Source organism: Miscanthus floridulus, chromosome 2, assembly GCF_019320115.1.
Source record: "Miscanthus floridulus cultivar M001 chromosome 2, ASM1932011v1, whole genome shotgun sequence".
Classification (NCBI taxonomy): domain Eukaryota; kingdom Viridiplantae; phylum Streptophyta; class Magnoliopsida; order Poales; family Poaceae; genus Miscanthus; species Miscanthus floridulus.
The window spans coordinates 135,921,145-135,932,552 of NC_089581.1; the positions used below are offsets into that span (position 1 = coordinate 135,921,145).

Genomic DNA, 11,408 nt, shown 5'->3' on the forward strand with positions numbered 1-11,408 from the left:
CCCAGATACTGATAAAAAATGATGTCAATGCTAACTGGTAAGCAGCGCACTAACATGTTCTTGGCTAGATGCTTGGTTAACAAATTTTAAATTCCAATGTAATCTTCGGTTATTAGTGAAGTTCATTTAAATAGATTTTGTGGTAGGATCTAAAAAATTAGAAAAAGAGCACTTCTCATGGTCTCACATCAAACTAGAATATCATGCTTGGATGTCGAAACCTTCCTAAATTCACTGTAGCTAGTGGATTTGGAATTAGAACTTATTATACTATTGTTGCTATGCTAACACATTGTGTCGACCAGCAAAAGAACTGATTGAATATTTGAGAACTATCCATCTCTAATTTTTAGTTCAATTCATTGTGTAAAAATTGCGTAATAAGATTAATTAAGGGAAAATTATACTAACTGATACTTTATTGTTCCTTATCTGTGGTAGGTGTGGGGTTACATAGGATATTGTATTACAAGATTTGTCTTATTACATCATATTCCACTATGATAATTCCTTTATGAAGGATGGTAGAAAAGCACTGTAGCTCTTAATTTTGAACTTTAATGAGAAATTCTGCTGATCTCTTGATATTAGAGAAAGTAAACCAATATAAGAAGCTGGCAAAATATCATGTACTTTGTAACATGCATGCAGTACTACCAGTAGTAGCACAAAAAACATCCTCTCATTTGTCCCTTCATGTCTGTAGTTCCACGGGAAACCAGAGGTGTAAAACAACCGCTTGACTGGTCCAGTTCCACGGGAACTGACAACAATCTCTAACCTCAAAGTGATGTAAGTTCTATTGCTCCCTTCTGTTAGTATAATGCAGAAAGCCGTGAAGCATGCCTTTTGGTCTTGTGATCCAAGAACACTGAAACAACTGTCCTGAAACTGACTTGTGTGCATCAATGGAACAAACTAGCGGTTGCTCATACATTTAACATTTTGTTGCTGGTAAAGTAGTAACTATTGAAGTGTAGTTGAAATGTTGCTCAGCTCATGGATTTTGTTAGTCTACCAATAAAATTTGGCCTTAAACTTCTAGATTTGCATATTGCCATATTCTTTATTCATATGTTTTTGAGTTGACAGTCCGCTTATGATATTTGTTGCTTAAATCCTAAACTATGTGAACTATGGTTGCACAATTTGAAGCTGTGATTTTCATTGTGTTCCTCAATTTTTCCCATTTTCGTACTTGGTTTCGATCTCGATTTCCTAGAGTTTGGGTCACTTCCAAGCGATGATTTCTTGGGGATGAGTTCATGCTAGGTTGAGTTTTATCTGTGTAAAGTTTGGTTTGGATTCATGGAGTTTTGGGTCGGATTTTGTCGATTCTTTGTCTGCTCCTAATTCTGTTCATAGTCTGTCGCTGTTCTCGGTCTTCTGTTTGTCTCGCGGATTTCAGGTCATGGCCGACCGTGCTAAGCAGACCCCGCACCTTTGCCTGTTGTTCCTCAGGTCACGACTTTCTTCTCAAAGCTGAGCGGTGAGGCAACGAGCTGAGCCTGGTGCCATGCGCTTCTTTTTCTCTGTCTTCGTTCTCTTCCTCCTATTCGTTCCGTCGGTCTCCTGTGTTTTGGGCCTGAGCAAACAGGCACAACAGAGTGCTCGCCCTTGGTGGGCTACTCACCAAGCCAGAGCCCAGCAGACGAGCATGGCACCAGATCCTTCCGCTCCTAGATAGAGCCGGCAGCCGTGCAGAGCCGCTCGTCTCTTCCTTTCTGTGTTCATCAGATTTGACTGGTGATTTTTGGAGCCAAGTGCAGCAGCTCGTTCTTACTTGTTTTTGATTGGTCTATGGCTTAGTGCTTGCATCCGTGACCTACTAAAGCAATCAATCATTGATTAATCTTTGTAGTTTTAATTTGGTTCTTGTCATTTGATTTGGTATCTCCGGTTGTGAGTTGAACTCATTTTTGCTGTCTTGTTCTCGGTGTTTGTAGACCAGCGTTCGAGCTTTCTTTCTCTCTATCATAGCTAGTGCTAGAGCCATAGTGCATGTGCAGTACCTGCCTACAGTTGCTTCCTTAACAAATGTTTTCGTTGAGCTTATAGCAGTAAGTGATTTCCTATGTTTCCATATTGGCCAGTTTCTACTATTAACTATATTTGTGATATTTTCTTGGACTACTCTGTTTTCTGTTATCATGATAACTACTTCTACTACTTCCCTACTACTACTATTACTACTTCTACTACTTCTATCTTCTATCAACTACTTCTACTTCTGTCTACTACTTCTACTACTTCCCTACTACTACTGTCTACTACTTCTACTTCTATCTTCCCTACTACTTCTGTCTACTACTTCCCTACTACTACTTCTGGTCTTCTGTCTACTACTTCTATGTTTGGCAGTAGCTGCTCTATTTTTTTTGCAACCAGCAGCTACCTTTTTTTTGGCAAACTCTCACCTCATGTCTCCTCTTTTGCTTGCTTTGTTGTGCAGCTACTCTGTACTATACTCTGTACTCCTCCTACTACTTCTACTATAAGATTTTTTTGCTACTTCTACTACTTCCCTACTACTACTGTTTATTACTTCTACTTCTGTCTTCTACCATAAGCTTTTTTGCTACTTCTACTACTTCCCTACTACTACTGTTTACTACTTCTACTTCTGTCTTCTATCAACTACTTCCCTACTACTACTGTCTACAACTTCTGATTGTCCGATCTGCCTATTAGGTTCAGAAGAAATTAAGCATATGATGTTCATGTGTGATCGAGCAAAGTTAGTATGGCAGCTACTGTTTTTTTTGGGAAGCAGCACCTACTTTTTTTTTGCCAAATCTCCCCTCTCCTCTATTTTGCCACCTTTTCTATCCTCTATGTTAGGGAAGCAGCAGCTGCTTTTTTACACCTTTTCCTCTCTATGTTTGTTAAGCAGCTGTTGTATTTTTTGCCAAATCTCCCCTCTTCTCTCCTCTCTTTTGTTTTGCCGATGATGAAATTGTCCAAGTCCATACATTGTATGGAATATGAGCTGATGATCAAAAACTTGTGAAGAACTTGGCATCATTAGCAGCCACCCCTACATTACCTTCTCTCTTCTCTGTTATGATGCCTTGATGCTCCAAGTTCATGATCAAATGATGATTGACATGTTTCTGAGGCCTCTACTACTGCTACTACTCGTTTTTTGATATATTGTTATTTTATAGGACTACTTTGGTTTATAGACCATTTTTATTTCTTATACCTTCTTATGTACCTAAAGCACACTTTCTTGCATCTATTAGAACAAAGTGTGAAATAATGTCGCGGACACCAGACAGTGTAGTCTGATGCCCTGAGCATGATGAGCAGCCAACCTATGAGGAGTAAGCACTAGAGGACTAGCTTACTTAGGAGTAGTTCAATAACGAGTTAGAAAGGGATCTAGAAGTGATGCTTACTCAGGAGCAGTGTGACATGGAGGAAGGAGGAGCAGAAGGAAGAGCACGAGAGGCTGATGAAGGCGAAGAAGAAGAGGATGATGTTGATGATGACTCAGAAGAGGGATATGTAAGTCCCGAGGATCATTTCCCATGTGAAGCCAAAAGAAGGCCAATGGAGGAAGATTTGGACAAGGATTTTGACCCAAACGAGGAGGTAGGGAAAAAGCCTTAACTTGTAAATTTTGCTAAAGCTTTGGCTGTGTTACCTCTACTAACACTTTGACCTATCATATATACAGGTCCCTCCTGAAACTCGGAAAAGACGACGTCGACGTCCATGACATCTCGCTGGACAAGACAGAGTAGAGGAAAGGAGAGCAGAGGCAACAACCACAGAGACGGATCACGATGCCTCTGCTCCACAACCTCAAGAGACAACCACAACTACCAAGCCTAAGAGAAAATGAGGGAATAGAAAAGGAAATATATATCCAGATAAGGCATGCTATGTGATAACGGAGGTCGGGACAGTAGAGGAGATCCTTGAGCCGAAGGAATTAAGAGGATGATTCTGTAATGTGATCGGGGCCCTAGTAAGAGATAAATTAAACCTAGCAATCCCTAACTGGAAAGAGGTACCAAAGAACAAAAAGAATGAACTATGGGATAGGCAGCTGAAGCTCAATTTTAGATTTCCGAAGGGTAAGCATGAACAGGTAAAAAATGCTTTTAGGATGATGGGAGAGTCATTCCAACGTTGGAGATCGGAGCTCAACATGAAGTATGTCCAAAAGGGGTTAACTCCCGTCAACGAGTTTGGTAAAATAACTCCTAGTCAATGGGAGGAGCTTGTGGCTCAGAAGACTTCACCGGAGGCATTGGAGCTCAGTGCCCATAACACTGAGCTGGTGAAGAGGAACAAACACCACCACCATCTAGGCCCTGGTGGCTACTATACCAAGGAAGAGCAGTTTAGGAAAATGGACGAAGAGGCCGTAGCTGCTGGGAATATCGATGTGACGAATTTGAAGGCACGCTCAAGGAATTGGATATATGCGAGGAGTACAGAATCATCCGGCGGTAATCTTAAGTTTGATAAGCCGAAGACACAAGAGGCAGTATCAAGGATACTGAAATATGCTGAAGACAAGGAGAAGGACTCATTCAATCCTTCTAGAGAGAGGGACAAGCTTAGCCTTGGGTTGGAAAACAAGGAGCACACAGGCTGCACTAAGGGGCTAGGGAAAAGGATGACCTAGAAGCAAAGATTTGAAGAGGATAAGCACATGTACAAGAAACATGACAAAGACTGAGAGACTAATCTTGAGCTCCAAGTGAAGGCTCTAGTTGCGAAGGCACTGGAGGAGCAAGGACTGTCTATGAAGCCACGGATATTAGTGACGCCACTGGGAGAACTGGCATTAGTTGGCAGCCCTCCGAAAGTTCCTAGCAGCCAAGGTTCCACTGCAGCCACAACCCCCATCGATCGCATACGGGAACCAACTAGTTGCACCTTGGTGTTTCTCAGCGACCGATAGAACACTGTGATGGAGGTGGCAACGGGTATGGCACATCCTCTCGGTGGCTTACACTATAATAATAAGATACCGCTAGACTACACTAGGGTCGAGGTACATACCGTGAAGCCTGAGTTCATGCAATGGAGGATAGACTACGCAACTCCCGAGGGGCTGGTGTTACTCAGAGATATTATTGGGCAGTTCATCCTTTGGCACAAACGGAAAATTATATTGACTACTTCGCCACATCCCCCTCTCCAAAATTTGGAGCGAGTTATTGAGGTCAGAGAGATATTTTCACCGTCTCGTGACCACCAAATTTCTGAGATGCCACATTCTTCCCTGCCTCCTAGCGAGCATGTGCCTGATGAGATGCCACAACCTTCTCCAGCTCGTACCGAGCAAGTGCATGATGAGATGCCACAATCTTCTCAACAAGCACAGCTGATACATGAACAACGAGTGCCTCCTGAAGAAGGTGATTCACAAGAAGATGAGGACGTGCCTGAATGGGAACTTCAAAAGAAGCATCCAATCACCATAAGGCCAGTTTATGTTCCGATGAAAGACATCTCATCGGTGTCCAAGTGGTATTCCCATGACTAGTTCAAGCCTAAGAACCAAGTTAAAAAAGTCTCATCACGGAATTCTGAGAAGGCCGTCACTAGCAAACTCCACCAAATTGCAAAGCAGTATCCAAATGTTGATGCCATCAAATGGTCAAAGGATTGCCCGAAAACATATGAAAGAGGCAAGCTCTTCCTACCAAATTGGGACATCCAGCGCCAACCACTTGAAATGAGAAGGTTCCATGATTGGTACTTGCGTGTTCTCCCAACGAGCATAGACCTCATACAAGCATGCTTCCCCACCGGCACATTTGGAAGCCCAGTCGGGAAAATTGTCTTTGACTTCAATGACATGCAAACATGCTTTCACCTAGGAGCAATGGAGATAAATCTAATTCTCACGTGGTGCCTATAAGTCCTTATCCTCCCGATATGATATGAATGTAATCTTTGAACTTTGTTGTAACTAACCCACACCGTGATTTGTAGAATGCAAGTGCACATTGTCAAATAAATATCAAGTGTGAAAGCCGGGTATATAGACCCTCAAGCTATAGCCTAAACAAATTTTAATTACCCTAAACAGTGGAAACTGGATGCCAAAGAGCTAGCTGCTGCAAAGACTCTTTGGGAGAAAGAGCACATTCGTACGACGAAACTAAGGAAAGAGTCCCTTAAGGTTGCGGCATACATTGCCCTGGCTTTCAAAATTCTCCAACAGCACTCTACTATATGGCTACCATACAACTTCGAGTAAGTTCAACTCTATACTTAAAGCTTTGTTCGATATATTTGATTCGATGCAAAATAGCTTATCTAGTTCTATGATTAAATCCATACAGTAACCACTGGATTTGTATAGCCGTCGATGTTGGGAGGAGCATGGCATGGGTCTTTGATTCAATAGATAGGGACCCGGTGATATACAAAGACTTCATATAGATTCTCAAGACGTATACATATGGACAATCCTCATTAGCTTATATATTTATATACATACTTGTAACGTTCACTTTTGGATACTAACAAGTTGTATTTGCTAAAATAATTTGAACAGGGCATTTAGGTTCTATATCACTACACATCACAGAAGGCATAATCCAGCAAGAAAGGAAAAGCTGGCTATAAAAACACTATGTGCGGTAAGTGTTACTTACTTCTTCAGTACTCCATTACATGGCTATTAAAAACATTACTTAACATTTTCATATGCAAAACACACAGTGCCCCAAGCAGAAGCCTAGGAGTGTACATTGTGGATACTATATATGTTTTTGATGAGTAACACCGGTGCCTACAGGAGACACCCCTTAAGGGTAAGTTTGAACCTCTTCACTCGTAGTATAAAAACTTCATACATGGTATAAAATACTAAACCAAAACTTGTTCTCTTGTAGTGAAAAGAAGAGAAAAGAATGAAAAGAGACCCATATAAGAATGACCAACTCTTAGAGCTCGTCGGCGACCTTTACAACTTCATATTGGACCAGATTATACATGTCAAAGGCGTCTACCATGACCGAGAGTCTGACTTAGGTAGAAATCCTCAGTACCAACACCTTTGTGAGACTGAAAGGCTAGCTCTAGGACGTTGATAACAATGTGTATGGAATTTGTATATTTAATGATGGATTGTATATATTCTTGTAAATTGGACTTGTAATTGTAGTTTATATAATACGCTTGTGCTTGTAGTCTAAGGGGTTCGGAACGTTGATGGCGGGGCATTCGGCAACGCGAACGTGGTTCAGAACGTTGGTCGCGGGGCGTTTGGCAATGCGAACACGGTTTGGAACGCTGGTCGCGGGGCGTTCGGCAACGCGAACGCGGTTCGGAACGTTGGTCGTGGGGCGTTCGGCAATGCGAACGCTGGATGGAATACGCGGAAATAAACATTGTTCTGGTCGAATTTGAATTGTAAATTTGATTTTTTTAGGGAAAACATACTGTAGCCCCTACAAACAGGTATTATAGAGGCGGCTGGTACTACAGCCGCCCCTACAAATCGATTTGTAGAGACGGCCTGGAAACCGCTCCTATAAATTTATGATTTGTAGAAACGGTTCGGTAGGGGCGGCTGGTCAAACCGCCCCTATAAAGGGTTATGAGTCGTGCATAAAAATCATTTATGTAGTAGTGGATGACACGTGATTGTTTTAGGGGGATACAAATGAATTGACATACTATGGCCAATTCACTATGTAACTAGCTGGCCTAGAAAGCACCGTCGATATGTGCTATTTCCGTCCCTATAAAACTAAAAAAATGTATCACCACTTAAAACTCAAAAAAAATATGTATATACTAAGAATTTGTATATATTCCACGGTGAATCTTTAATAATTGTTTGATATTATAAATATTAGTATTTCTTTCTTAGTGTAGAATTGTTCGATATCATTAAATATTATTGTTTCTTTCCTTAGTGTAGAATTGATCAAATTTGAGACATGTGTAAAAGAGCTAATCCGATCGTGCCATAATTGAAGTGAAAGGGTTATAAGATGATTCTCATCCTCCTGAAATTCCAGAGTGATACTACCCCTTTTGGTAGGGATCTAGATTCTCCTAGAAACATTTTTCAGATCCAGATTTTTTTTAGAAACATTTCTTGTTGAAATATGAATCACTTGGTAAGAATCGGTAAAGCGTTTGGCTATTGATCTAGATTCTCTTTGAAATAAACTAGAATCAGTGCGAAACATCTGTTTGGGTGATTCTCATTCCTAGTTCAAAACAGAGAAATGTTTCTAGATGTTTCATGGAGAATCATTTCACTGAAAAAGATGTTTGGCAGGGATTATAGTGATTCACCTGAGAATCCGAAACATTTCTTATCATCCAAACGAGGCCTATACCATTACAGTACTCCACCGAGACCAAGGAATCCTAAGTTCCATCTAAATCTCATTAACTCGTAGCCAGGCTGATTAATCTTGGATGCTGCAAGCGCGATGTCCTAACTATCCGGGTCTACATCCTGCGGTTGGGAAGGAGGTGGTGGCCCTGTTCGGCTTATCCTATATTTGATTTATTCAGCTTTTTTTCAATTAGAACAGTATTTTTCAGCTAGTTTTGGCCCAGTTTCAGAGCAGCGAACGGAGACAAACATACTACATGCACGCGTCTGAGTTCATTCCTCCGGAAGGAGGAGAGGCGTCCACCCCTTGCGCGCCTGTGATGTGCGCAAACATTTCCGGAGCCAATACGCCCCTCATATGCGAGTGGAGGGAGTACACCATAACTACACACAAACCAACTGCTAGTATGATGGACCGCACTGATGGGCCGAGTACATTACAACTTAACTCGCATCTCCGATGATAGGCCACCTAATCGCAATGATTTGCAGCTGGATGCACGCATTCTCTGACATATTATGTTGGTGGCAGCTTCCAGTTTATCGACAGACGGTGACAGACAGGCATCTAAATAATAAACTGATTTATATCGAAACTGGTTAAGCAAAGGCACAGCCGGATCCGTGGCGCAATGGTAGCGCGTCTGACTCCAGATCAGAAGGTTGCGTGTTCGATTCACGTCGGGTTCAAAACCCCGAACCATGTCCGGATTCCATTTTTGCTTTTTTTTCCTTCCCATTTTCGTAGAAGTACTACTTTTTGGCCCATTTTCTTGTGGTTTCCTTTCCTCAAAAGAGGGTTTGGCAAAGACCTGCATATCTCGTGACGTTCTCAGCTTGAGCTTCGGTCGCCGTCAGTGCAGGTGAACAACAAGCAACAGCATGGCAGGTCGTGCTCCCTCTCCCTGGCTTTTGTGCACACAATCCCCAGTCCGCCGGGCGCCAGGACCATTCCATGTGGCTTAACTTGCTCGGCGGTCTATCAGACAGGGCGATCTCCTCTGTCTTTGCCCTGCTGCACATCAACTGTCCTATTTTTATTTAAGCGTGGGCTTGTTTGGCTTATAAGCCGTTCTTTTTTTCTCTTACACCAAATTAACCAACAGTATTTTCAGTCATGGCTTATCAGCCAAACAAGCCCAAACGAACCGGTGAAGGACGGCACCGTCGACCGGCGCTGGATGGCGGCGACGCGAAGCAGCAATTAACCTGCCGGCGGAGGCGACGTGCACCTTGGCATGTGCTCGCCGTCGGTCTCCCTCTCCCCCGTCCCCGCCACGCACCCACATGCGCATCCTTATCGCGCGCTAGCTACAATGCAAGCAAGCCCTTAGCTCCTGCAAGTTGCCGTAGCCGGCCTCCTGCCCACAGCTCCAGTCGCCTTCAATTCCTCTGGGCTTCATTCGTGCAAGGAAAATGCATATGCCTCGTGGGGCGGTGGTGGGCAGGGCAGCTAGCGGTGGCGTATCGGGGCGCCGGGCCGACACCTGTTGTCAGTCCCCGGTGGCGGCAGACGCGGTGGACTAGCCGAGCGTACAGTACAGTACTATTCACCAGCTCCCACTTGCGAAGCGTCCCTGCAGCCGCGATGCGTTCTCGATCTTCTTCAACTTCAATTATAGCCTCTGTCTGACTCTGATGCACCAGAAGCTCTTTTCATTTCCCTTCCTTCATCGTGCAAGTACCATTTTCCTTCCTTTTCCCTTTTCAAATGCAACTAGGATACGAGCTCCGCAGTACCGAGAAAGTCCAAAGTCTGTTTCTTCTACACGAGGGCGACCGAGCCCTGATCACATGAACTTAGGGTGTGTTTAGATCCAAAAAATTTTGGGTTTTGAATACTGTAGCACTTTCGTTTTTATTTGGTAATTAGTGTCTAATTATGGACTAATTAGGTTCAAAAGTTTCGTCTCGCGATTTCTCATCCAACTGTGCAATTAGTTTTTTTTTCATCTACATTTAGTACTCCATGCATGTGCCACAAGATTTGATGTGACGGGTACTATGCAAAATTTTTTGGGAACTAAACGGGGCCTTATCTAGATCTATCTGTCTAACTTGGTCCTTTGAGTATCTGCATCTTTGTCACTCTTCAAAAAAAGAATTTGTAATCTTGAAGCTAGACTTTGAAAAAGCTTTTGACAAAATTGAACATGAGGCTATGTTGCAGATCATGAGGAAGAAAAGTTTTGGACAAAAATGGGTGGCTTGGTTGAAGCTTATTTTTTCTTCTGACACCTCTTCTGTTCTACTAAATGGTGCTCCTGGTAAGGTCTTCCATTGCAGAAGAGGAGTTAGGCAGGGGATCCTCTATCCCCTCTTCTGTTTGTGCTTGCTGTAGATTTATTACAATCAGTTCTCAACAGGGCAAAGGAGCAAGGGTTGCTCAATCTCCCAATCCCTCTTCTGTATACTAATGACTTCTCAATCCTTCAGTATGCTGATGACACTCTTATTTTTATGAAAGGATGTGCTAGACAATTGTTTGTGATGAAAGTCCTTCTAAACACTTTTGCTGATTCTACTGGTCTAAAGGTGAACTTCTCCAAGTCAATGCTAGTTCCAATTAATCTCTCGGATGAGAGGCTTCAACATCTTGCTGCCACCTTTGGCTGCTCCACTGGTAGTCTGTCTTTCACCTATTTGGGGCTCCCTTTGGGTACTTCTAAACCAAGGGTTCAGGACTTCTTGCCTTTGGTGACTAGATGTGAAAGGAGGCTGGTTAGCACCTCCCTTTTTCTTTCTCAAGCTGGGAAGCTTCAGATGACCAACTCTGTCTTCACATCCCTTCCCATGTTTTTCATGAGCACTTTCCATCTTCATTCCACTGTCAGGGAGCAAATTGATAAATACAGAAAGCACTGTCTTTGGAGAGGGTCTGAAGAAAACAATAGAATCAATACTAAGGCTACTTGGCCCATGGTGACCAAGTCAAAATAAAAAGGTGGACTTGGGGTGCTGGACCTCAAAATCCAAAATGAGGCTCTACTCCTAAAAAACTTTCACAAGTTTTACAACAGAGCTGACATCCCCTGGGTGCATCTTATCTGGGAAAAATATTATAGTAATGGTAGAC

The 11,408-nt window shown here is 42.7% G+C and overlaps 1 non-coding gene across 1 annotated transcript; it reads left to right on the plus strand.

Moving 5' to 3' along the window:
* The first annotated feature begins 8,950 nt into the window (after window positions 1–8,950).
* TRNAW-CCA (transfer RNA tryptophan (anticodon CCA)) lies at window positions 8,951–9,022 on the plus strand. Its single transcript has one exon. It is a non-coding gene; the product is annotated as a tRNA-Trp (tRNA).
* Window positions 9,023–11,408: the final 2,386 nt, after the last annotated feature.